Source organism: Mauremys mutica, chromosome 3, assembly GCF_020497125.1.
Source record: "Mauremys mutica isolate MM-2020 ecotype Southern chromosome 3, ASM2049712v1, whole genome shotgun sequence".
Lineage (NCBI taxonomy): Eukaryota > Metazoa > Chordata > Testudines > Geoemydidae > Mauremys > Mauremys mutica.
The window spans coordinates 14,578,127-14,604,548 of NC_059074.1; positions in this window are offsets into that span (position 1 = coordinate 14,578,127).

Here is a 26,422-nt window from a genome sequence, read left to right on the forward strand (position 1 = left end):
GTTGAATTTCTCAAAATTGGCCCAGTTCTCTCAAAACCCATGTGTGTCTGGCTGCCTGAATGTGAACTATCTCAGGATGTATCGAGTCCTGCTTGTCTTGTGTGACTAGTCCCACTGGGTCAGATCCTTGGCTGTTGTAAACTATTGTAGCAATACTGAAGTCAATTGAATAACTAATTTACACCAGATTAGGATCTGGCCTATTGAAATCTGTAGGACTAGCTGAGTGAGTAAAGCAAATAGGATGTAGCCTTAGTTGTTGTTTTTTTCTGTTTTTAAATCCACAGTGAAGACACCCACTGCCAATTCCTGGTCAAGTTGTTTCATTTTAAGTGTAGGCAATGCTAGATATCTACAGCACAAGTCAAATAGTGCGGGCACAGTTACAAAGACTGATCCCAGCTGGTGTCATAGCTCCATTGACTTCAATGAACTATGGCAATGTTCACTTGCTAGCAAGAGTTTAGTTCACCTCTAGGTAGCAGACTGGAATTTTAAATAGCAATGGGAGAACTGGTTCAGGTAAAATAGTGACATATCTTTATCTTCAGTTGGCTAGTTGCAATCCGGGGGTGGCCCTGGAAACAGAATAATTGATTACAAAAATAAAACTCACTAAACACAAAGTGCTGTTGAATGCACAAGACAAAACTAAAGTAAAGATTTTTTTTAATTAGATGCTTAAGAGCAGGCTCTTAAGTCCACATTTATGCTAAATGAATGGTTTTATAGAAGTGCTGCGCACTCACCAGCTCCCATTAAATTCATGCAACTATTTCTGAAAACTTGGCCTCAAAAAACAAGACAAAAACATGATTTTTCCTAATCTCTAAACTGCCCGTCCTGATTCAATGTATTTGAGTGGGACAAGGAATGATTTGCCCCTTACACTAAAACCCCATCATGATACATTTACGATACAGCACGTTTTTTTCTTTCCTAGAGGGGAAATCTTTTGGGGTGTCTTTCCGGTTTCAGACAGCTATCAGACTGGTCACTGTGACAAAGGGCAAATTATTTTCCTCTGTAACAAGATTTTACTCTGGAGTAAAATGTATTTTTATTGTGTGTGGTTTTAGTTTATATGCCTACAATCAGCCTGCATTGAATTTTTTGTCATCCTGAAGTAATTTACATTAGTCATTTAAAAAATCATGCCTCTCTATTAAAAATAGAGACACAGAGGGAGTACCCAACAACAGCTTGGAGTAGATTTACAGTTCTTCAGCCTTTTCTCTTGCCCTGGAGCCTGATGGGACTCTGGTGTCCTTGGAGGAATGGGAGAAGGAAATGCTAGGGGCCGATTGCTGATTTTATCATTCAAACACAAAATTTGTTACACCACTTTATCGGTCACAGGGAAAGCAATTAGAGTGTGGTTCAATTTTCCACTCCATGGCTGTACTGGGGATCAAAGTCAGTTTTTATGATGGGAAAAAATGTTTTGCTATTTTATTTGTTATTTAAAACTAAAAAAGCTGGCACTTTCGGTACAATACATTCTGGGGGTATTTTTTTTTCCTCTCCATGAGATAAGCCACAAGAATCAATGCTTTCTCCTTTTAAATAATCAGTCATCCCCCCCCACCCGCACGCCTTCCCACCATAGCATTAAGCCCATTGCAATGTAGAAATGAAATTGCCACGCTTAAAAGCAAAAGAGCATTAGAACTCTAATCACAAAGACTGGAGGTGAAATTGACAGTATGCCACACTGCTTATTATGAGTTGTTTTCTTTTTGTACTTTTTTTCAAAAAAGGATGTTCGGTAAGTGTGTGTATCCTCTTATAAATTAATTGCCATGGAGATATAAAATACTTCAGTGGTGGCTAAACATCGGATCAGTTTGTAAAAAGCAGACTGATTTATTTTGTGGTCATGTGAGACATTTTGGTTTGGATTCCATTACTGCAAACAGATCACTCCAATTAAACATGCATTATCTCTTTTACTGTAAAATTTTTATTTATTCCTCAACAAGAGGAAGAGGGAAGCAGACTACAAGACAACTGAGAAAATGTGTTCTAGCCACAGTTGTAAGTGTAATAATAATACTTACAGTAGCCACTTATGAAGAGCTTTTCATCTCCAAAGCTCTTTACAAACGTTAACTAATAAGTCCTTAAAACATCCCTGTGAGGTAGGAGAGTGTGAGCAGTAAGTGCAAAATGTCACCACATCAAAGAAAATCACATCAATTATTTAGTCAAATATTTTAATCACACATTCTCAGAAAGCAAGACAATCTCATGACAATTTTCTTGCTTTTTGCACTTATTTGATGTGTTGTGTTTCCTAGATTTGCTGGATAACTTAATGCCACAGACCAAATAGCAATTTTAAGTTCATTAGCCATCTTCCATTTTTGCAAAATTTACTTTTTCCCTTCTTGACATCAGAGATGTCCGTGCTATAAATGATTCTCGTGCTGTGCTAATATTTAGGCCCTGATCTTGCAAAGTTCTAAAGCAAGTGCTTCACTTTAAGATTCAAGACTTTAGTATTGAAGTCAATGGGACCACTCACGTGCTTAAAGTTAAGCATGGGCTTGGCTAGATCTGGGTTTAGGACAGAAATCGTTCGGCAGATTAATGGGTATTGAACCATTTTGTAAATGGAGGCCCTGTGTAGCTCAACTCCCAGTGCAGCTGATCTGCGCAGCTTCCCACAGGAGGCACTCATCACCTCATAGGATCTGGTCCGAAGCCTCCAGGGACAAAAAGAACCTCAGCCTTACAGACAATCAGTGCTCAACAGCATATTTGCTCAGACAGTTTCCCCCTCACTTGTACCTATAGATCCATTGAGAGTGTACAAGTTCTTAACACAGCATTCATGTAACCTGGCTCGCTTTTCCACGTTGGTAGGGAAAGTACACTGCTGCAAGTCTACTGGGTTTTATTGGAGGAGGACTCTGGAGCATCTAAGCAAAGATCAGGCTTGTTTTGAGAAAGGTGCTCAGAGGAGCGGGTCAGAAAAATAAATGTAAAACATTTCAAAGTTATTTCCATTTTCCAGGTTCAAAATGGATCCATTTTCTGTGACTTTTGCTTCAAAACTGCCATTGGAGATGTTGGTTCACAAATCTGGTTCTTGGTCAAACTGTTGATAAAAAGTACCATGAGAGAGAGAGATTTTTAAAAAAGCAAATGTCTTATTTTTCCAGATTTGAAGAAAGCGTTTTAACTGAAAAACGGCCTTTGTTTTAAAAGTTTAGACATACTCTGGTGTTCAGATACTACTAGGGTGACCAGACAGCAAATGTAAAAAATTGGGACAGGGGTGGGAGGTAATAGGAGCTTGTATAAGAAAAAGACCCAAAAATTGGGACAGTCCCTATAACTGGTCACCATAGATACTATGGAGAAGACTGCCAGTGTAGGAATCTGGCAAGATGAAAAAAAAAAAGGGCCCCAAACGATCTTTCTGTGAAATCAAAAACAGGTGGAAGGTGCTTCTTTCAGACTGGATGTTGCTTTATTTGGGAAGCAGCAAAGAATCCTGTGGCACCTTATAGACTAACAGACGTTTTGCAGCATGAGCTAGAACCAGACTAACACGGCTACCCCTCTGATGCTTTATTTGGGGATTGTCGGACCCTGAAACTCACACTGGAAGTTCCAGCAAGGTAGGAAGGAACCCATGTAAATAGGAGCAACCTCTCTAAATGGAAGCCCTTCAATTTCCTGGTTGCTGTAGAGATCAGGAGGTTAGATTCTAGCCCCTGGACTCCATTCCTATGGCAGCCTCAGTTCCCAAAGCCCCCAGAAGAATTCTTCCCTGCCCAGGAGCAGCTTAGAGCTGGCTTAAACCCTGCCGTGCCCTGCACAGCACTTGACACATGGCAATAGCAGGGGTAGGTGGAGGAGTGGCCAGAATGCTCTATGCTTCAGTGATTCTGAGTTGCAGACAGCCCTTAGCAAGCTGTGTAACAGTGCTGTTTTACAGCAGCTTTCAGGTCGCTTTTAATTTCTCCTAGGGGCAGCACCACCCTCAAGGCAAGCAGAGTTTGGGAGGCCATACAATTAGTATCCCACTTGTGTTGTGGTACAGCCCAGGATTTTGCCCAGTGAAGGGAAAGAATTAAAAAAAGACAAAAAAACCATTAAGGGATTTAAGCCAACCCTATAAGTGTGTGTGTGTATGTCTGAGTACATATATTTTTATGTATTCTCTCCTGCTTTTCAAAATGTGAACACTCAATTGAGATCCAACAATTCTGCAACAGCTAGTGTGTTAAAAAGCTTCCTTCCCAGGGAGTGTTTTAGACACCTGTTTTCCCTTTAATATATTTGCCTTCTTATAGTGAAAAAATAAAAATTCATTACTTTGTCCTCCCCGGCCATAAAAGGCACAAGATGCTTTGCTCTGACAAATTTAAATTAGTGGAAGGGTTCTCCCACATGAGAGACTGCAGCCATGGCCTGTGGTCAGAGATAAATTTTTCAGTGAATCTGCACCCAGGGTGATTAAGGGAAGCCTCCTGATTTTGTCCTTTCACTGCTGAGCTGATAATGCAGCAATGTTGCCTTCTGTCAATCCCCAATGGTGTCATGCTGGGGGAGAGAGGTTGGTGACTTTAGGGGGCCGCTAGAGATCAGTTAAACAGGCTCAAACACCCGATTGTGGGTGAACAACTGCTGGGTTGCTACATGCCATTGGGTCATTTCAGCTGTTCCCTGCACCTACTATCATCCAGGAGATTCCCACTGAATTGAAGAGCGGGGGGGGGGGGAGAAGGAAATTGCTCCCCATTTCATTTATATACCTCCTATAAAGCTAACTGCATTTCGGCACTGGGAGCACATCACATACTCCCCACACACTCATTGTCCTCGCACCTCTTCTCCCCCTAGCTGACATCTCCCCACTTTATGGTCACATTTTAAGAGATTGTCTCTTGATCACACTGTCACCCTCACAAAAATACTGCTAGTTGTTGTAGAGGCAATTTTTATTTTTTAGACAATGAGATTAGCTATTGGCCTAGCTAACCTAGGGACATGGTGGATTCTCTATCACCTGGAGCCTTTAAAACAAGATTGGAGGTGTTTCTAAAATACTGTGTGTGAGAGACAGTGCAATCCCTTGCAATATCTTTGGGTACGTTATTGTATGAAGTGTACGTAGCACTGTGGGCCAGGAATTATACGAAAGGCTGGGGAGGGGAATTATCACAGCTCGTCCAAGAACCAATGGGTGGGGGAGCTGATTAAGATGAATTGCTGAGGTTGTAAAGACCTCCATGAGGTCCCACCCCCGGGGGAGGCTCACATATACACGGGTTCAAACTCAGTTTTCCAGGGGTGGGGGAAAGAGACAAAGAAAGCGCTTTTGACATTAAAAGTCTGGGTTTCAACTGACTCAGGCCCACCTTTCTGATCCCTTCTTTCCAAGATCCCATCCCTTTTAGAAGGATTGGAAAGACTTTGGCTTACCATAGCCCCATAAGACTGACGGGTGACCGCTGGTATGGTTCGTGTGAGTTGAAGTCTGTTAGTGGTTTTATGATGGTTTTTTTCTGTAATGCTTTTACTTTAAGAATAAATGTACGTGATGCTTGCTTAGAAAGTGCTGGGTGATAACTGATAGCTGGATGCAGTATACTGAGAGAGAAAGCAATGCACAGGTGCTGGCTTTTAAGCAGATTGGCTTACGGGGGAATGGTCAGAAAGGGGTTAGACAAGGGTCCCTGCCCGAGACAGGTGATGGCTGGAGACCTAAGACCTGACAGGGAACACTTGGAGAATATCATGGAGGGGTGCTGGAACAATTTGTGTAGTGGGGGTTCTGAGATCCCTTGAACCAAACTGTAAATCCTGTATATGATGGAAACCACTTCAAGCCAGGGGGTGCTGCAGCACCCCGCGCACCCTTAGGTCCAGCACCTATGGTATCATGGAGGAAGGTTACAGCTCCAGTTACTCTGAAACTGCGACACTATATTCTAACTCTAGCAGAAGTTATTGGGCCTGATGCAGAGTTTACAACAAGGTTCTATTCTCTGCCCTGCGTTCTGTGGGAGGTCATTCTAGATGATCATAAATGGTCCCTTCTATTTTGCCAACATCCAGGGGCTCCCAGCGTTAAAAGCATGAATCCCCACAATTCGAGCTAAATCACGCATTTCTATCAGGGGTGACAGACTCACCTCCTCCGTGGAGCAAGCACAGAAAGGAACATGCTCTAATATAATTACGCCAACTCTCATGATTTTCATGGATCTCAATATTTTTGTTCTCGAAAGCCCCAGCACTAGGAGTCATGTGATTAAATGAGTCTCTCAGTTTCCATTTACCAAAAAAACAAAAAAGGCCATCAGGTTCTAGCCCTCAGGCTTGAGAAAAGCAGGTCCTCAAGGAATCAATTCTGAACCACTTAAAGGAGGGGAAAGTGATCAGGAACAGTCAGCATGGATTCACCAAGGGCAAGTCATGCCTGACTAACCTAATTGCCTTCTATGATGAGATAACCAGCTCTGTGGATGAGGGGAAAGCAGTGGATGTGCTATTTCTGGACTTTAGCAAAGCTTTTGATATAGTCTCCCACAGTATTCTTGCCAGCAAGTTAAAGAAGTATGGGCTGGATGAATGGACGGTAAGGTGGATAGAAAACTGGCTAGATGGTCGGGCTCAACGGGTAGTGATCAATGGTTCCATGTCTAGTTGGCAGCCGGTATCAAGTGGGGTGCCCCAAGGGTCGGTGCTGGGGCCGGTTTTATTCAATATCTTCATTAACGATCTGGAGGATGGTGTGGACTGTACCCTTAGCAAGTTTGCAGATGACACTAAACTGGGAGGAGTGGTTGATACGCTGGAGGGTAGGGCTAGGATACAGAGGGACCTAGACAAATTAGAGGATTGGGCCAAAAGAAATATGATGAGGTTCAACAAGGACAAGTGCAGAGTCCTGCACTTAGGACGGAAGAATCCCATGCACTGCTACAGACTAGGGACCGAATGGCTGGGCAGCAGTTCTGCAGAAAAGGACCTAGGGGTTACGGTGGACGAAAAGCTGAATATGAGTCAACAGTGTGCCCTTGTTGCCAAGAAGGCTAATGGCATTTTGGGTTGTATAAGTAGGGGCATTTCCAGCAGATCGAGGGATGTGATCATTCCCCTCTATTCAGCACTGGTGAGGCCTCATCTGGAGTACTGTGTCCAGTTTTGGGCCCCACACTACAAGAAGGATGTGGATAAATTGGAGAGAGTCCAGCGAAGGGCAACAAAAATGATTAGGGGGCTGGAACACATGACTTATGAGGAGAGGCTGAGGGAACTGGGATTGTTTAGCCTGCAGAAGAGAAGAATGAGGGGGGATTTGATAGCTGCTTTCAACTACCTGAAAGGGGGTTCCAAAGAGGATGGATCTAGACTGTTCTCAGTGGTAGAAGATGACAGAACAAGGAGTAATGGTCTCAAGTTGCAGAGGGGGAGGTTTAGGTTGGATATTAGGAAAAACTTTTTCACTAGTAGGGTGGTGAAGAACTGGAATGGTTTACCTATGGAGGTGGTAGAATCTCCTTCCTTAGAGGTTTTTAAGGTCAGGCTTGACAAAGCCCTGGCTGGGATGATTTAGTTGGGTTTGGTCCTGCTTTGAGCAGGGGGTTGGACTAGATGACCTCCTGAGGTCCCTTCCAACCCTGAGATTCTATGATCCCAAAAGGTTCAACGTTCAGGGGGCAAATACAAAGAATCCAAAATACCATTTTTTCCCAAATCCCATGAATTTAAAGCCAGTCATGATTTTTTGGGGCCTGACTCGTGATTTTTGAATGCTATGGATCGGCAACTCTGCTAATAGTAAAGCACCCTTGTCTTTTGGAAGGCAACAAAACTAAGCAAAAAAACTCTGGTGATTATGGAGAATTCTAGCTTTGGGTAGTAAGAGTGGGTAATATCTACAATTGCTGGGGTGGGGGGAGAGGTTTGGTTAAAAAAAACCTTGTTTTTGTCTGAAAATACCAATTTGTCAAAACTGAAACTTTTCATGGTTCTGACAAAACTTTGGTTGAGAAGGCTTCTCGAGTGCAGGATGGAATTTCCTGTCCAAGTAAGACAGAGAATAACCTACTAGTAAGGGCACTGAATTAAAAGAGCAAGGACGCGAACAGGAGTTTCCTAGATTGTAGGCAAGGAGCCTAACCACCGGTCTATTCACTATTAGCCTCCTAAAACTGCTGTTAATATCATATAAATAATTAAACATTAATTGGGCCAGAGAAAGCGAGACAGGCTCTAGAGGTTCCTGGCTAGGCCACCCACCTGAAATGTAAGAGAACCAGGTTTAAATCCTTGCTCTAAATCAAACAGAGCAGGGAGGAGAACCTGTGTCATTCTGACATGTATCTGAAATAAGAATCATAATATCCCTCCTTTATTATATTGCCGGGTGAGGTTGACAGGAAGTCAATCCTTTATTCCTGTACAGTGGTAGCAACTCTATTGTACTATCTTTTGTATAAGGACAGAGGATAAAGTGTTTTGTTGGTTGGCTGATTTTAATCCCTAGCATGTTCTCACTATACAATACTGTATCATACCGGAAAGAAACACTAATATTTGATGGCATTTCCTTGACAAGTTGTCATGTATCAATCTAAATTAAAACCAAATCTGACACACCAGAAAAACTCATCTTGATCTGTCTTGTTGGGACAATGCCAGTCCATGATGATCTACATTTTATGACCTGAAATCCATCCCTGGGGGTGATCGAGCTAGACTCATCGAGGCAATGAGATTTATATACTGGCATCTGGTCAATGTAAACATTGGCTGATGTGATACTGCAGACGCTACCCTTGCCTGAAAGTAGGAAAGGACTTTGTTTCTTTGGGGAGCGCTCAGCATTCCCCCATATAATACATTCATGTCCCTAATAATGCAACAATTACTCACATGAGTAAGCGTTGGACTCCTTCCATTCTCGGTCTAATGTGGTTTATGGGTGGCAGTCTGACACATTGGCTAGGCACTGGGATAGTGGAAGCCAAGAGAGCTGACTGCCATTCCTGGCTTTGCCATTGACTCGCTGTGAGACCTTGGGAAGTGCCATAAGAGCTTTGTGCCTCAGTTTCCCTAGCTATAAAACAGAGATAATCCCCACTTTGTAGAAGTGCTTTGAAGCTGTGCATGGAGAGTGCTAAACATTATCAAGCCTATTAAAGTCAATGGAGCTGTTTGCATGAGTAAGGATTACAGGAAGATTGGGCTACAGTCAAATTTTTAATTCAAGCTGTCAAGGGTGTGCGGGGGGAATAAAACTTATTCTGAAGCCTCCAACTTTTTTTTTCTCCTGGGCATTATGAGGTGTGTAACTAAATAGCTCATAGATCAGGATGTCCCGCTACAAGCCAATAACCACCATGGGCCCAGGAAACTCTGCTTCCCTCTGTGGTGTCTCCTCATTGAGGAGAGATGTAAAAGAAAGTAAAGTTCTGACCTGCAAATCAAAGGAATTCCCACCATCTGATTCCCTGTGTCCCACCTCATTGTATTCATAGTCCTGCTTCCCTTCCCCCCAGCTCCTTGGAGCACAGCTCCCTCACAGCCATGCTACCAAGGCTTCCACAGTGGGGAGCGGCCCCAGGACCTTTCCAACTGGGAATTCACTATCATAGGTGTTGAGCGTTTGGCGAGGTGTTAGGCTTCAAAGGGAAGTCCTCAGGGCTGGTAGGAGGATAGTGTGAACCCCATTGATTCTGCCCATCTCTTCCTCTAGTCAGAGCCAGTCACATGGGAAAGGGTTTTGATGCCCACCTTCCTATGTGGGACATAGGTATCCAGCATACATTGTGGACCATTGTGTTTTAGCTGTGAAGAGTTGGGTGCATCAGATCATTTTGACCAAGCAGAGTCCTTCTCTCAAACAGGAGAGAGAAATGTGCTTCTTTGCCTTTGCCACACACACAGTCCCCTTACTTATCTCAGCAGGGCCATCAGGTGAGCCACAATGACTGTTTAGGGAAAACTGCCCAGTTTTCCCCTAACATGCACAGATTAATTAAGTAGCCTAAACAGGTAAGAGAAGAGGGGAAAGAGCAATTCTTCATAATGTTGCCTATTCAGAGAATGCTCCAGAAGTGTTGTAAAAGTCAAACCAACAGTAGTTCTAGGCGGCATCTCCAGGAAACTAAGTGCTTGATTAATATTAACTCTCCGGGTTCCTAAGAGTCAGTACACATATTGCTGCAGCATATGTCACTGTATCTGTATATTTGGCCCTCATCAAGGTCCTTTGAAAGTGAATTTAGTAAAAGCAAACTCATAGGGAAATATTTCACCCAGGGGAAGCTTTTCTTCAGATCCGAGTTTAGGATGTGTGTTGCCAAACACATCTTTCTCATGTGCAGGACATGCTACATTTCGATTTTATAGGTTTTGTTCCTTTCCCTCACACATTGGAGCCTATCCTTGTAATCCTGCCGCTGTTCCTCATATTCTCCACCCTTTGCATCTCCACTCATCCCATTGTGCATCTTTGCATTGTGTTGCGTTTCGTTTCATGCACTCCCACCTGTGGCTACTTTGTTTCCCACTGCAAGTGTCAGGTACTTCTATGGCTTTATCAAACTCTTCCAGTGTAACGTTCTCAGTAGACTTCTGCAGTCTTTGTGATTGCTGCCTCCATCACCAGAGAGTCCTTAATTTCCTGGACTACTTTCAGTCATGGTTTGGTTCACCCAGAGAATGCACAGGACCTCTTTGTATTCCTTTACAATCTTACATTTTCTGTAGGCACAGAGCCTCTTGGTAGTGAGTTAGGTTTTTTTGTCCTTCTTCCTGACTTCCCTGTCAGAGTCTCTACTTCCAGAAGCAATCCAGACTGCCACCTATCAAGATTGCCTCGATAAATTCTTCCATCATGAACACTTGGTGCTGTTTGGACACAAAGTCTTTTCTGGAAGCCCATAGCTCAGGGACCCTGTAACCAGTTACCCAACTGTGAGGATGTCAGCTTTTCTTAGAGTGCTATTCCCATCCTCAAACAGAAGAAGAGTTGGTAGCAGGAAGTTCGAAGTAGGATTTCTTGCCAGTCTAACCAATTGGGCTCTTTTTTAACAGGGAAGCAAGCTCCTCCCTTCTCACCAGTCTTTAACAAACAGGGACTTGAAGGAGAGGTGTAGATCTTTTTCAAAAAGGCAGACACATTCTTGACACAGAGAGTAAGGGCTCCACACAATATATATCATAAGTTTATTATGAATTATGCATACAACTAGGAAAGCTTTAACCCAGTCTTTTACAACTGTTGAAGTCAATGGGTCTGTAAGCTAGTTGGCTAGGGCTTGTCCCCCTCCGGGGCGGTGGGGAGCCAGACCACCTCACTACAGGGTCCAAATTGCTTCTTGAGACACTGTTGATTTTGATGGCACCAGTGATTGGTTGAAGATGGTATATTTGCCCTAACAGAAGCAGGATGCATCTTACGGCCTTTGATATTGAATTAATAAAGCAAGAACAATGTCATCTAATCAGCCGACCATAGAGTTATGTTGACTTAAATTACAAACTAATTGGAGCACAATGTGCTGATAATCACTAAAAACCTAAATTCAAAACATATCATTATACATGTCAACATGTGGAACATGAGACATGTCAGAAGTGTCTGCCTAATTGCTATGAATAAGTATAGCAGGGATTTTCCTTTTACATTAAAGAAAAGAGAGAGTCAAAAGATCCAAAACAACATTTCATCCTTGACATGCCAATCAAAAAGCAGAGACTTTTGTAAGCTCATTGGCTGAGATGAATATTTTTTTAAATGTGTCTACCGCCACTTAGCATTTATATATATATATATATATATATATATATATATATATATATATGCAATCTGATTGGTTAAGGTCATTACAGTTCTTACTATGTGTCCCTGTGAGAAGAAATTTCTCATCACATGACTGTTTTCAGCCAATAGTAAACTTAGATTTTCTGGAATATAGGAAGCAAAAGGTTCTGTGTGCAGTCCTAAAACTCATCATGGATGCTTAGCTTCAGAGCGACAAATGGAATTTGAACAGTTTTGACAGGTTCGGTGTTGCTTTGGTTGAGCTTTAAATAGCTGTCCGACGTATCAATGGCTCTTGTGCTTTTTCAGGTTGAGTCATTCCTTTAAGGTGTTGAGTCAAAACTAGTTGACGGAATGTCAAACATAATGATGCTGAACCTGGAAAAAAGATAACACGGATGTCATGCCGAGCAGCCCAAATCAAAATATTTGTTATTGTTTGCAATAAAAGGAAAAGAGATTCAGATGTCCCAGTTCTTATAAAACAACTGCATGCTTTGAAACATCCCAGTTGTGGAGGGGGAAAAAGTTGCTTATTGGTGGAAGAAACAGATTAAGATATTTCCATTTAAATTAAAACATGGGCCACTGTTTTAGGAACAGACAATTGTTTAATATGTTCCCAATTGGAGTAGCATTGCAGAAGTTCCTCTACATGAATTAAGAGCCAAAGTATCAATAGCAGATGCATACAGCATAACAGTCTTCCGTTGGGAAGCATGTGATCTGAAGTGACTTGCTGGTATTTGCATTCAAGGAGATGGCAGCTTTTCAGGAGAGAGATAATGGAATAGTTGAGATGTAGAGTGGAATTTATCATAACGTGTCTAGCGATGATTAAAAGCCTAGGCTTATTAGATGCATAAAATGTATTACTAAATCATTTTTGGGACATATAATTTTCCAATTATTTATGCATCACAGTAATTAATGATAGGAGGGACAGAGTCAATGATTCACTGTGTAATACATTGGTAGTTACCTGGGGAGGAAAAAATTACAGCACTACCAATTATTTGCTTTAATGTTTTTGTAATTATGCCCTACACCCAAGTTGAAAAAATCTTTTTTTAACTCCGTTCCTACCAATGAAACTGCTTTCCTCTCAGTCCTTCAATTAAGTCTCATTTTTAAGCTGCCATCCAAGAAACATTGAATTCCATAAAAACCTCATTTTTCATTACATTTGGCTGGCAATACACAGCAATTGTGAAATCTTGCTCTTAAAATGTTGGGTTGATAAGCTAATTGAGACAGTCGAAGGATGATCTTAATGCACAGGGCTGGGACTCGGGTGTTCTGGGTTTGATTTCATAGAATCATGGAATATCAGGGTTGGAAGGGACCTCAGGAGGTCATGTACTCATTGGAAGGGACCTCAGGAGGTCATTTCTGCTTTGGCATCAGATTCAGGACTTTAGTCAGAGTTCTTCACTCAAGATTCTGTGGCCAATGTTATTGGGTGAGACTGCACCATTGTATGTGGAGGTAGGCAAAGCCATTGTTGTATCCATACCAGTTTCTCATTCATCCCTAACCTCCTACAGTCTCTCTGAAAGGTTGGGGGAAGGGGAAAAGAAAAGGGTGCAACAGCCGGGAGTGGGAGTTCTCCAAGGGCAGGAGAATGAAGCCTTTGGTATGAGGCACTTACAGTCACTCCTATCCCCTGCCAAGATGTCAATGAAGAGGTAAACCCTGGGGCTGCAATTGTTCTTCCACAGATTCCCTGCATGCTGAGGAATGCCTGATAGGGAAGAACTTTATGCCCATATGTAAATAGTTACTGGATAAGGTGCCAGTAGGTAGCACTCAAGAATTTGTAGCATTGTTCCTAGATTTTGTAGGACCGATAAACCTTATTGCTCTTTGTGCAAAGGTCTTCCTCGGTGCAGCTCCTTACACCTGTTCTTAACATGTACATCCCCTTCTTCAAGGGGGTCCCTGCTGCGGGGGGGGGGGAGTCCTAGTAGCCAGAGCTGGAATCACCCCTTTGGGATTAAGAGTGTGGGATTTCTTAGTGCCATGATCTGCAAGGAACAATCTGCAGTGCAGTGACCTGATATGAACCCTCTTCCTGTTCCCAAGCATCTCCTCCACCCCATCAAAACCTCCGTTTTGCTGTCAGTGGTCACCGATGAGCAGATCTCTCCCAAATCAGCTCTGCTGTGCTGTCTGGTGACCGTGCTCCAACACTGCCACCAGCCCCCTTAGGAGAAGAGAATGCATTACCTTGCCAGGCAAACCTGGTACTATCAGAGGGTTTCTGTATGTCCTTTCCCCCCAAATAAATGACCTTGGAGGGTTACATTTTCCCATGAAGACTTAAAAAAAAATTGTATCACATTTTGGCAGCTTATGTGGGTGGTATATGAATCAATAAAGCTTCCAGCTGTACAAAGCCTTTGGGTGCAAAGCGCTTGATTTGAGATGTTTGTTTTTTATTTATTCCAAACACAGCTAAATCTGAATAGGTTTTTATTCCTGCCAAGAAATCAGTATGTACCCTCACCCAAACCAGATCCCTGCTGTGCTACAAGTATACCATAGATAAAGCATTCATTTACTGCAAGTATTCATAAGGCAGAACTGTTGATCTTCATGAGGGAAGATTTTGAAAGATGCTTCCCTCTGCCTGTATTTAGACATACCTAGCAATAAAGGGCATAGTCGTGTAAGGCTGGGTTCATATATCTCTTCTGTGCCTAGATTGCAGGCTAAATGCAATGCCATTTAGAGTGGCAGAGATACTACTGGTCTTAATTGGTCCTGAGATACTTGTGTCTTAAAGGCTTTTTTGTTTGGTGCTGCTTGTGCGTATTAAGACCAGGGCAGGCCTTGGTGTCCTAGAATCACCATAATAAGCACAGCTTTCATTTTTGGTTTCTGTATTCTCACAGAAACTCCTTTAAGCAATGTTTGCTCTAACACTCACGATGCCACGTCCATGCCATTATTTCAGATGTTCGGTATGAAGGGAATAAAAGGAGCTGAAAACTTACTCAAATAGCCAACATCTCTCAAAGGGAGGGGCTGTAATTGCCCCTCCTTGTATCCCAGCTGAAATCTTTATACGGAGAGGCTGACCACATTATCTCCCATTGGGGGAAAAAAGGCAGCTCCTGCATGAACGGGGATCAAGAGGTTTTCAGGTGTGTGTGTGTGTGTGTGTGTTGCGGAGAGAGAGGCAATGACCCTTGCTTTGCAAGGAAAGCTCATGGCCCGGGAACTCTGTGAGCATGTCTGCACGGCAGCTGGCAGATGTGGATTCCCAACACAGGTAGATGCACTTGTGCTAGGTCCATTTAAGCTAGAGCCCTAAATATAGGAGTGTGGATGGTGCAGTCCTGGTGGCAGCACAAGCCCTCCCCATTCTCCTGGGTCCGAGCTTGGGAGGCTAGTATAAGCTGACTTCAGTGCCACAATATCCACCTTGCTAATTTTAGTGCGCTATCTTCAGCTGAGCTAACACGGGCACGTCTGGGAATCGCATCTCTCAGCTGCAGCATAGACATAGCCTATGGACCATCAGCTGCAGCTGAACTGCAAAATATACCTGTAGCAGGGTGACCCCCTGCTCCGGACCCAGAGGGGTTTGAAAGTGGCCTGGCAGGGCTTGAGAGCAGTGGTTCTCAAGACTGGGCTAATTGAGGAAGTGGCTGCAGGTGAGGCCACGCCCCAAACTGAGCCACAGCTGGCCCCTATAAAAGGCCAGGGAAGCCAGAGGCAGACAGTCTCTCTCTGTTGCTAGAGGGAGATGGGCCTGGCTGCTTAGGAGCTGAGACTGTATGCCTGGGTGGAGCGGGGCTGGGGAGCTCTGGCCTGGAAAGCCCCAGGCTGTGGCCTAGCACAAGGCCAAAAGGTACTGGGGGTTGCAGAGGGCAGCCCAGGGGTAGGCCAAAGCAGCAGGTCCAAACCCTCCTTGCCAATGATGAATAGGCTGATACTGCAGTCTGCCCCAGGGTGTGGGGCTAGACAATGACTGACAGTAGCCACATACTGAGGCAAGGTAGGGATAGAGGGTGGGGGTTCCCGGAGACAGAAGGGGAAGCCCAGAGCGAAAAGGGGTTACTGCCAGGGGGCAGCACCCCCATGTAAAAGGGCACCGGGTCCAGGGAGGGGCACGGGGGCCAATAGTAAACAGGTGGATCACCGGCCTGCAGAGGGTGCTCCGGGCTGGAACAGAGCTAATTCCCCAGAGTCACCAACAGGAGGCGCCGCAGGGGTGAGTCGACCCATTTACAATACCCAATGACATTAATACGGATGCTACGAAGGCACTCTGCTGAGTGACGCACCTCTCACCATCTGAGAAGGCAGAGAGTTCAGGCTTGGTTGAGATGCAAGAAGACTTCACAAGTGAGCACATTTTGGCTGGAAGTTTCCTGAGAATAGACATCAAGATATTCAGATATCAACATACCCAAAACACCCTGCTTCCAGCCAGAAATTTCCCATAATATAAAATTTCCCAGCCCAATCACCACATGAAATGCAACGGTATCCAACTATGGAAAATGGTGTGTTTCTGTAAATGCCAACTGAATGCAACGTACATGCAGATACCCTAATGCTTAGTGGGGATAGAACTTTACAAACATGTGCATTTACAAACATGTGCCCCTTGAGCTGAAAGAGTAACTTACCGGGCTTAATTAGAGCTGAGGGAACACCTGATTTCTTGGTTTGGAGGGCTAACCAAAAAAAGAGGTAACCGTTCATTTTGAACCAAAACTACTCTTTTTCCCCATTAAAATGTTGTTGGTGTTGAACTAAATCTTTGCTATGTCAGTTCAAAACAATATTTTCAAAATGAGAAGTCAGAATGATTAATTTCAGAGTGTTGAAATGAAATGTTTTGACATTGGGTGGGGGGCGGGCGTGTTTTTTTTTCCCTCCTGAAACAATACATCAAGTTTGACCCCAGTTCTCAAACAGTTTCTGTACCCTGAAAACTGCATTTTTATGGTGCGTTTTCTATTTGCAAAAACTCCCTGCCAAGCTGTAGGCTCAATACAGGGGTAACTGGGTGAAATTCTATGGCTAGTTTTATGCAGGAGGTCAGATTAGATGATCACAAACGTCTCTTTGGCCTTAAAAATCCGTTAACTGTTGGCTGTCTAGAATTAGGAAGCTTTTGTCCTCAGTGGGGCCAGCTAAACACAGACTTTGGGCTAAGAGAGAACCTATGTTTTCTCTAACAACAGGGGAGCTGTTTGAACATCAAGTTCTCACCTTCCCACATGAAGTTTGAAAGAGTGTCATGGCATCCATGTAGCCTTTGGGGGCTCCAATCTGATCAAGGATTGAACTGTTCAAGGCGAAGGAAAACCAGGGCTGCTGCTAGCACTGGTGATGAATCAGGAGACAATTTTTTCCTATAGAGTTAGCATTTGTCACAAACCAGCATGTGAGCAGTCATGCCTGGTGGTTGGAGTGGGAATTGGGAGTCAGGGCAAGAGTCAGGAAGCCAATAATCAGAGCCCAGGGGTCAGAGCTGGAACCAGTAACCAAAGCCAGGAAGTCAGTAGAGATTGAACTGTTCAAGGCGAAGGAAAACCAGGGCTGCTGCTAGCACTGGTGATGAATCAGGAGACAATTTTTTCCTATAGAGTTAGCATTTGTCACAAACCAGCATGTGAGCAGTCATGCCTGGTGGTTGGAGTGGGAATTGGGAGTCAGGGCAAGAGTCAGGAAGCCAATAATCAGAGCCCAGGGGTCAGAGCTGGAACCAGTAACCAAAGCCAGGAAGTCAGTAGAGATGCAGTGCTGGAGCAGACTGGGTAAAACAGGAACAAGGCTGGAAGCAGAACGGGCACAGGAGAGATTGAAACTTAAAAGTACGTGTTGAGCAGCCAGAGATTAGTTGTCACTATTGGGTTTAAGAAGAAGGTTTGCTGACTTCCTCTACCAATCAGGTGGAGTGATCAATCAGGCAGTTCTGCTGAGTTTTGAAGAGTGCTTTAAGATATCATTATAGGAACAAACTATTATTAGGGTTGATCACAGATAATTAACCAGTCACAATAGGAACTGAAGGGTGGATGCATGAATGGCCCTCTTGACTACAGCATCCAAGCATCTTTCAATCTTTAATGTATTTATTCTCCCACCATTCAAAGTAATATTAGCCCCATTTTACAGATGTGGAACTGAGGCATAGCGAGAGTAAAGGGACAAATCCTTAAAGATATTTAGGCTACCAAAGACGCGGGTCAGTGGCTAGTAGAAGTTACAAGAAGGCCTAAGCAGAATGGGGGCCTGTCTCCAGCATTAGGCAGCTGAATGCATTTGTAAGGGCTTTTCCACATAGAAGAGCAATGTGTCCTAAAGGGGTGCGAGTTCTGAAGTGTGCCAGTGTGTTGTGCACTCATTGGCCCATGCAGACACTGCTGGCATGAACTAAAAGCGTCCTACAATGTAGGACTATTTCGGAACAGCACTATGTTAATGCACAATAGGGAACTTTTAGTTTGTGCCAGGTAGGTCCACACAGGCCAGTGAGTGCACAACACATTGGTGCTCTTTAGAAGTCATACTCCTCTTGGTGCATTGCTTCTCTATTGTAGACAAGCCCAATGTGGCCTTAAGCAACGTGCTCAACATCATAGAGAAGAGACTAGGGCAGAGCAGGGAATTCAACCTGGGTCTTCTACGTGCTAGACCAGCTCCCTAACCCCCAGACCACTTCCATTCTTCCTGTCAGTTTTATTACAGGCACAGTCCCACTTTAGCTTAGTTTTCTACTAGTTAATTTTTTTCTCCTTATTTTCTCTTACTCTCTTCCTCCTCTGCTCTCGTAGCCTTTACACATCTTTTGTCTGTGTGGTGCAATGTATAGTTATTAATGTCTCCTCTCATTCCCAGTCCCTTGTGCATCTCTGTCCTGTTGCTGCCTCCAGTGACACATAATGATGATAATGGGCTGCATTGCCACTGGCAGGCTGCCCCAAAGCCCTGCACGGACTAGTTCAGAGGCGCACAATTGCTTACAAATCCAGGAGCTTCTCTACCCAAGGGGCAGAAAGAGAGATCACTTGCTGTATAAGGGGCTGAACATTCCCTGCCACTTCCTAGCAGAGCAGCTTAGGCTCAAGCTGCATTGGATGATAATTGTTTTAACTACCCTTGTGGCTCTGTATTTTATCCAGGGGCATGGCCAGAGAGGCTGGGCAAAGCTGGGTAGCTGATGTCTCCCTAATTCTGAGAGGATTCATAATTGGGTGGGATAGCTCACCCCTGGCATTCAGCCACAGATTGGTCTTTTATTTAAAGCGTTTCAGTTCAAGTTTATGCCTCTTCTCTCCCTGCATAGAAAAAAACCCCAAACATCAAGTTGCTTTGCTTCTGAAGAGAGCCAGGAGGGGCAATTCCCAAATGACGGTTTAAAAAGACTCTGTGATGGTGCAAGTTTTTTGAAAATACAGTGCCCTACATTAAAAATAGCTCCTCTGAAAGCAGTTGCATGCAAGGGAAAGATGAGTGTTATACGACTGCTGTGCCAGCTTCATTCAGAATGAAAACGAAAGCACACGGTAAACAAGTAGTTGTGCACTTTTCTTTCAGTAGTGAATTTTTAGTTGCTGTTGAAAAGATGCTGGATTGTCAGCCCTGGAGACTAAAGTGACAAGTCTTCTTCAGCCACAAGAAAGATACAGCACAGTGAGCATCAACACAATTTATTTATATTACAGGAGCTGTTAAGAGTCCCCCACAGCGATCCGGGCCCTATTGTGTTAGGTGCTGTACGTACAAATCTGCCCCAAGGATCTTACAATCTGAAGAGACAAGACAAAGAGGTGCAGATTGGTGAAGAAACCTGACCCAGGTCACAGCAAGTCTTAGGCAGCACACGGAAGAGGAATCAGGTCTCCTGGATCCCAGGTAAGTGCTCCATTTCCTGGACCATGGTGCCTCACTCTAACAGAAGCTTCCCCATTACACTCATGTCAGCAGGCCTGAGTTCGGACTTGAAGTGATCACATCTAGAATGAGAAGGTGGTTTATGCCAGTTCAACCTTTGGTTGCTCTCACTCATGGGATGCAAGCAGGTATTTCCCTCTACCATGTAAGTGCTTGTTGTCATTTGTACCACACTCACTAGGAGTTAGATGAAGGCGACCTATTCCTTTTATGTAAGCCACCAGATAATCATCAGATGGTTGGATCATTCCTGCCCTGGGCTGGATCTTGAGCTAATTGCTAGGAAGGAATTAAAGAATCCATGACATCCAAGTCAGCAGTCTGATAGGCTCTCACAGAGCAGAGAGAAGATTCAGGAAGTCAACCAAGGATGCCAAGAGATGGACGAGGGGAAAAGGTGGCTGTTTGGAGAGGGGTAGTGCCAGGAAGATTCTCTGCAAGGAGGCATTCCTAATGCTTTGGGAGGGGCGTTGACATTTCAGCTTCATTTAGCTTTTATCCTCCCACCTTGAGGTCGAAATCTAGAGACAAGCTTGAGATGTAAAGGTTTGGTCTAGATCTGAGGGTTCAGATTCAAGTTTGAAACAAGCAAAAGTTGCCTTTCAGATCCATCCCCAACTAAAGGCTCTATATCCCCTTACCAATAACTGGAGCCAGGATCCACTCCAGCTGTGATAGATCTGCAATGCCATGGACTACAGCTCCCATTAGCCTCCTCCTTACTGCATTTCCCCATTCTGCTGGCCAGGTAAGAGGAAAGATCTTGAACCAAGAAGTGGGTGGGGTCTGTCTGGAAGTTGAAGCAGCAGCCACATGGCAAGCAGCGACCTGCAGAAGCTGGAAGCAGGCTCTGATGCAGAGTCGTATGGGAAATAGGCTGTCAGCAATGGATGTTATAGTTGGGTATAGGACTGTATGGGACTTTGGGGGAATAGAAGCGGCTAGGCAGGAAGCTAGTGCAGAGAGGCTCCAATAAGAGACACTAACTGAGCTTGTCTTGGAAACCTGCAAGATCCCATTTGCTTGGAATACAGATTGGACTGGAGAAGGCACCCCAGGTACTGTGCCTGAAGAGACTTGAATTCGATTGGACAGCCCCAGGGACCCAAACAAGAACTACTATAGCTCACTTTGAACTGTAACTGTTTATGCCTCTGTATATAGGGTATTTGCAAACTCTCCTTTCCTCCCTGTCCTCGTAAAAAGCGTAGCTAGGTGTGAGCGGTTACTGAGAGCCACCAGGGCTAGCACCTACAAGGCCTAGTATTTGAAGCACACCAGTGCTTACCTCCAAGATGCAGTCAACCTGGTACCTTAGAAGCTTGGAGTACAAAGTAACCCCAGTGGTTACACTGGTGGTAGCCTTGAAATTGGCAACTTTGACTGGCAGGGCTTTAGGGGTAACTACTAAAGGTACGAGGGCTATTTGGTGGGCAGAAGTGAACAACCCTGATTATCAAAGTGTTCCCCTGAGCTTTGAGAGTGGAGATAGACAGGGGGTAGTGCAAGCGGAGAGATGTGGTGGCCCATTTTCACTTTCAGAGCCAGCTGGATCACCCATTTTGAACTAGCTGCTCAAATAAATGGCTGGGATGAGGCCAGCCAAGATGGGTTTTCTTGGCCTGCTGCCACAAGACAAAGCCCAAGAGGTGCCTGAAGGACTGACACATGGGGAATATGTCTCTGTCAAGGATGCCCAACCATGGTGTCTAGATCAGACTTCAGATCTTGAGTGCAATTGAGCAGCGTTCAACAATTGCAAACAAGTAAAGGGAGAATCGGTCAGCAATTTGGGGTATGCTTCCAAGGCATTCCTGGACTCGGATGACCAAATGGGATTTACCTTCCAGAGACCAATTTGTAACCCACAGAGCTGAGAGAGAGGGAGAGAGGTCAGGATAGCTCTTCATAAGGAGAGACCTTCAGGGCTAGAAAAGTCCCTCAGGATTGCAATGAACTATAGAAGCTGCAGAACAAGGGGCATGAGTGTATGATGCTGAACTTGAAGTTAATGCTACTACAGGAAACATGCGATGCAGACCTCAGAAAACTGATTGAGGGCATCAGAGGAATATAGTGTGATACTAACCACCTGAAAGCTGAAAGGGAGTCCTATAATTCAGAAAGCACAAACAAAAGAAGACCCGGACACAGGAAGTGACTGAACCCCAATCAAAACCATACCAAAGGAGGGGAGATCTACAATGTTGGAGACATAGCAAAACAGGCCATGAATTGCAGCATGAATGCCCTCATCAGGGTAGTTCCTGGAAGAAGGGAACCTACTAAGGGCAGGGGCCAAGAGCCAGCCCCCGTCTGCAGACTAGTAGGCCCAAAACGAGAGACTATAACTTCCAGTGAGATCGGACCCAAATACAACATCACAGGAAAGATCAATGGACACAAATGTACAATTCTGGTAGGCTCTGGGGCACAGGTTTCCATTATTCATGATTCTGGGACAGAGCCAGCCAGAGAGGAAACTGTTCAACTCACCTCAAGATTGAGGGAATATGGCAAACAACTAATATTCTGGACAGACTCCATCTTGTCTGTAGCAGAAGAAGCATCCCACAAAGACCTAATCAGGACTGATTTCCTCAAACAATATGAGAGCAACCTCGATTTCAAGAGAGACCTCTATATCAAGGAGAGACAATTTGCCATGACACCAGTAGGTGAAACACAGGTGTGTGAGGTCTCCATGGAATGTGATGTTACCCTGAAGAGAGAGAGAGTCATTCCCAGACAGGTGAAGGGGAACCCAGTGGATGGACTGGAAGGCATGCTAAAACCCCCCTCATTAGGTTAACATGCATTTTTGATGGCCTTGAGCATGGGCAAAAGTATGAGAGGCTGCATTCTGGTGAGGATTACAAGAATGGTAATGGATCCCCAAGTCATGTACCAGGGCATAGAGCTTGGTACACCCAAAAATGACTCTATATTCAAAAGTAATCCCTGAAATACTAGCAGTACTGTAAGATACTAAGAAAAGTGAAAGTTACTGAAACAGACTGAACATGGGAGAGAAACATGCATGAGAAAGAGAAGATCTCATGCAGGATTTGGGGCTGAGGAGGAGGAGTCTATCATCTGGGCAACTACAAGCATCCCAGAATCTTTTGGGAAATTACCTTGATGTCTTCTTCTTTGGGGATGATGACCTGGAGTGTACAGGGTTGATAGCACTGGATTGAGACTGGAGATATCAGACCTGTGAGACTGGGATCACAGAGGATCCCAATCCATCACAGGCAAAGTTCAGTGAACAACTGCAACAGATGGTAAAAGGAGGCACTGTCTAGCTGCCATCTATGGGTATTCTAGAACCCCTAAACGTCACTGAGAGAGGCAGCTGGTACATCCTCGTGACATCAGACCACTTTGCCGAGTGGGCAGAGGCCATCCACTGCCTGACCAAGAAGCACAGATAATTGCTACGGTATTTGTTAATAAGTTTGTCTGCCACTATGGCACACTTCACTCCTTGCACCCTGACTAAAGATGGAACTTTGAGTCATGTTTGTTTCAAGAGGTGTGTGACCTCATCAAGATAAATAAGACCTTCAAACCACTTTACACCAAAGTCAGATGGGCTAGTGGAAGGTCTGAACCATATACTGACAACTATGTTGTCATCCTCTGTGGATGCCAATGAACAGATGTGAATCAACAGAACTTGTATTGCTTGCTTCCTTACATCATGATGGCCCACAGGACCAGTGTGCAGTTGTCAATGGAGTTGATGATGTTTTGTGTGTGACTATCCCCTTGGTAAGAACTGCTGGCAGATGTATGCTAATACCACAGCATTACCTACACAGTTGTCAGTCATGCTCAACACTATTGGACAAGCAGTAAAGCATCATCAGAGCAGGGACATCGAAAGACAGAAAGACCAGTATGATTTAAGGTGTCTGCCCAGCTATCCCAGGAGGCTGAGCTGGTTTTGATCAGGGACCACAAAGGGAATAGGTCTTTGAGTGCCAAATTACAACAGATGTACAAGGGTCTATACAGATGATCAACTGTGTGTCAGATGTAATCTATGAACTATCTTCTTCCCTGGAAAAAAAATTTTCCTACACTACAACAGGCTAAAACCCTACCTGGGTTCTGGCCCAATTGAAGCCATGACTAACTTGCAACAGCAGACCAGGGCAATGGTCAATAAAACCCTGGTGGTCAAAAAGGGCAGCGAAGAGGATATGGCCGGGGTGACTGTTGGTGTGTGTGCCAGCTAGTAGAGCCAAGCCCTGGTATGGCTTATCCAAGTGTGGCCATATTACAGGGAACCAAGTCGGGTGATGGGATGGAACCGGTGGGAGTCACTCCACAAACAACCTACCTGGCAGAGTGGAGGTGAACCTGTAACTAACCCAGAGCTAAAAGCAAACCTGAGGCCACACAGCCCCCTGCTAGCACCAAGACGTCCACATGGACTAGCACTGGATGTGAGGACACATCCTTTTCAGAGAGAAGGGCAGTGTGAGGGATCTGCAATGCAGGGAATTACTGCTCCCATCAGCCCCCTTCCTATTTCACTTTCCCTTCCCAGGCAGGGGAAAGGTCTTGAATCAGGAAGTGGTCCGGGTCTATTTGGAAGCTGAAGCATCATCCACATGGCAAGCAGAGAGCCAGAGAGAAGCCTGAGGAACTATGGACAGACCTGTATGTGGAACAGATTGTGGCTGCCGGACTTTACACCTTGGTTCATGTCTGTGTGGGAATGGGAGGGAGCCGCAGCGGCTGGGCAGGGAGCCAGAGTGGAAAGGCCCCAATGGGACTTTGGGGGAATAGAAGCGGCTAGGCAGGAAGCTAGTGCAGAGAGGCTCCAATAAGAGACACTAACTGAGCTTGTCTTGGAAACCTGCAAGCTCCTAATTGCTTGGAATAGAGAGTGGACTGGAGATAGCACTCCAGGCACTAGGCCTGAAAAGCCCTGACTCTTGACTGGACTGCCCTAGGGACTCAGGCAAGAACTGTTTATTGCTCACTTTGAACTGTTGGCACCTGTGGACCTAGGGTATTTGCAACCGTTCCCTTTCCTGCTAGCCCTAGTAACAACCTTTCATTTAGCAACGTCTCTGAGTAGTTATTGGGACCCACCAGGCTAGTTCCTACAAGGCCTAGCGGCTGAGGCACCTACAGGGCTTGCCTCCAAGACACAGGACACTGTGATTGCTACTGATACGCTAGTAATTTGGAGTAAAAAGTAACCCTCATAATTACACATCTAAAGATCCCATCAAACTAATCAGTATGCCCTAAATATGTATGTGTCCCTCATCACTGTATCCGGAGATGTTCCACATACGATCCTGGGAACTAGAAATGCTACAATGATTCTCAGAGCTTGTTCCATGTGTAAAAGTTTTGTTTTAATTACTTAGAGAAAGTAGTGCATGTAGGCCTGACCCACAGCCCATTGTAGTCAATGGAAAGTCTGCTATTGACTTCCGTGGGCTTTGGGATTCAGGGGGCCTGGGGCAAAGCAATTTTGGGGGCCCCTTCCATAAAAAAAAGTTGCAATACTATAGAATACTATATTCTTGTGGGGGCCCCTGTGGGGCCCGGGGCCTGGGGCAAATTGCCCCACTTGCCCCCCACCTCTAGGCAGCCCTGCGTAATTCAGATAAATAAGATACACAATCATCCTTATGTCTTGCAGGAATTAATTCCTTAGTCTATGTCCAGCTTCCTGTGTCCATTCTGTTTGTTAACCGATGTAAGGCTCAAAAATGCAGGACTTTGCTGTTCTTGTGGAATGTAGCAACCGTGGATGTGGAAAGAGTGACTTTCGGGTAGATGGGGCCACTTTTACAGAAGGGACTGAATCACCAACAGATCTTGAATTTCATTTTTATTCAGAGGGGAGCCAGTACAGAGATCCAATTTGGGGTGATGTGTTCATAAGCCATGTTGCTGAGCACACACACTGTTTTGCACCAGTTGCAAGTATTTCAGGTTGCATGCCTTCATTCCTGATTATGAGTTGGAATATGGTCAGGGCTGGAGGTCATAGCATCCAGTAGGTTGGGGCATAATCACCTGGCCACTTGCGGAAGGAAGTGGGCTTTTTTGCCACTATGGCCATTTGAGAATACAACAACCTTGTGTCCTAGTCCAGTCCCTTGCACTGAGGCAGGACTAAGTATTATCTAGACCATCCCTGACAGGTGTTTGTCTAACCTGCTCTTAAAAACCGCCAATAATGGAGATTTCACAGCTTCTCTAGGTAATATGTTAACTACCCTTACAGTTAGGAAGTTTTTCCTAACTGCATCAAGAAAGCCGTAGTTGCCTCCCTCCTCCTGGGAGCCTAAGGGCCTGATTTCTAAAAGAGGCCAGATTTTCAGAAGTGCTCAGCACGTTGGGTCCTGCGCTCTTGCGAAATACTGGCCACAAGCGCCCCAAGGGGACCTCCAATTGTGGGTGATGCTGAGCACTTGAAAATCGGAGCCCAGGCTCTTTTGAAAAACTGCCTCCACCAGTGCTGCCTCTGGGGGCCAGCGTATACAGCGATCAGACGACAAAACACCAAATAACGATGAACAGTAATCATATTAGGACTAGAATTCCATCAGAGTCCCTGGACTTCTCCCAGCCTCTACCCCCCTTGGAACATTTGCTCTTTCATACTTCAGTGAAGAATTGTGTTATCTCCACGAGTTGTGATCGGGCTTAGTGCCGCAATGTTTT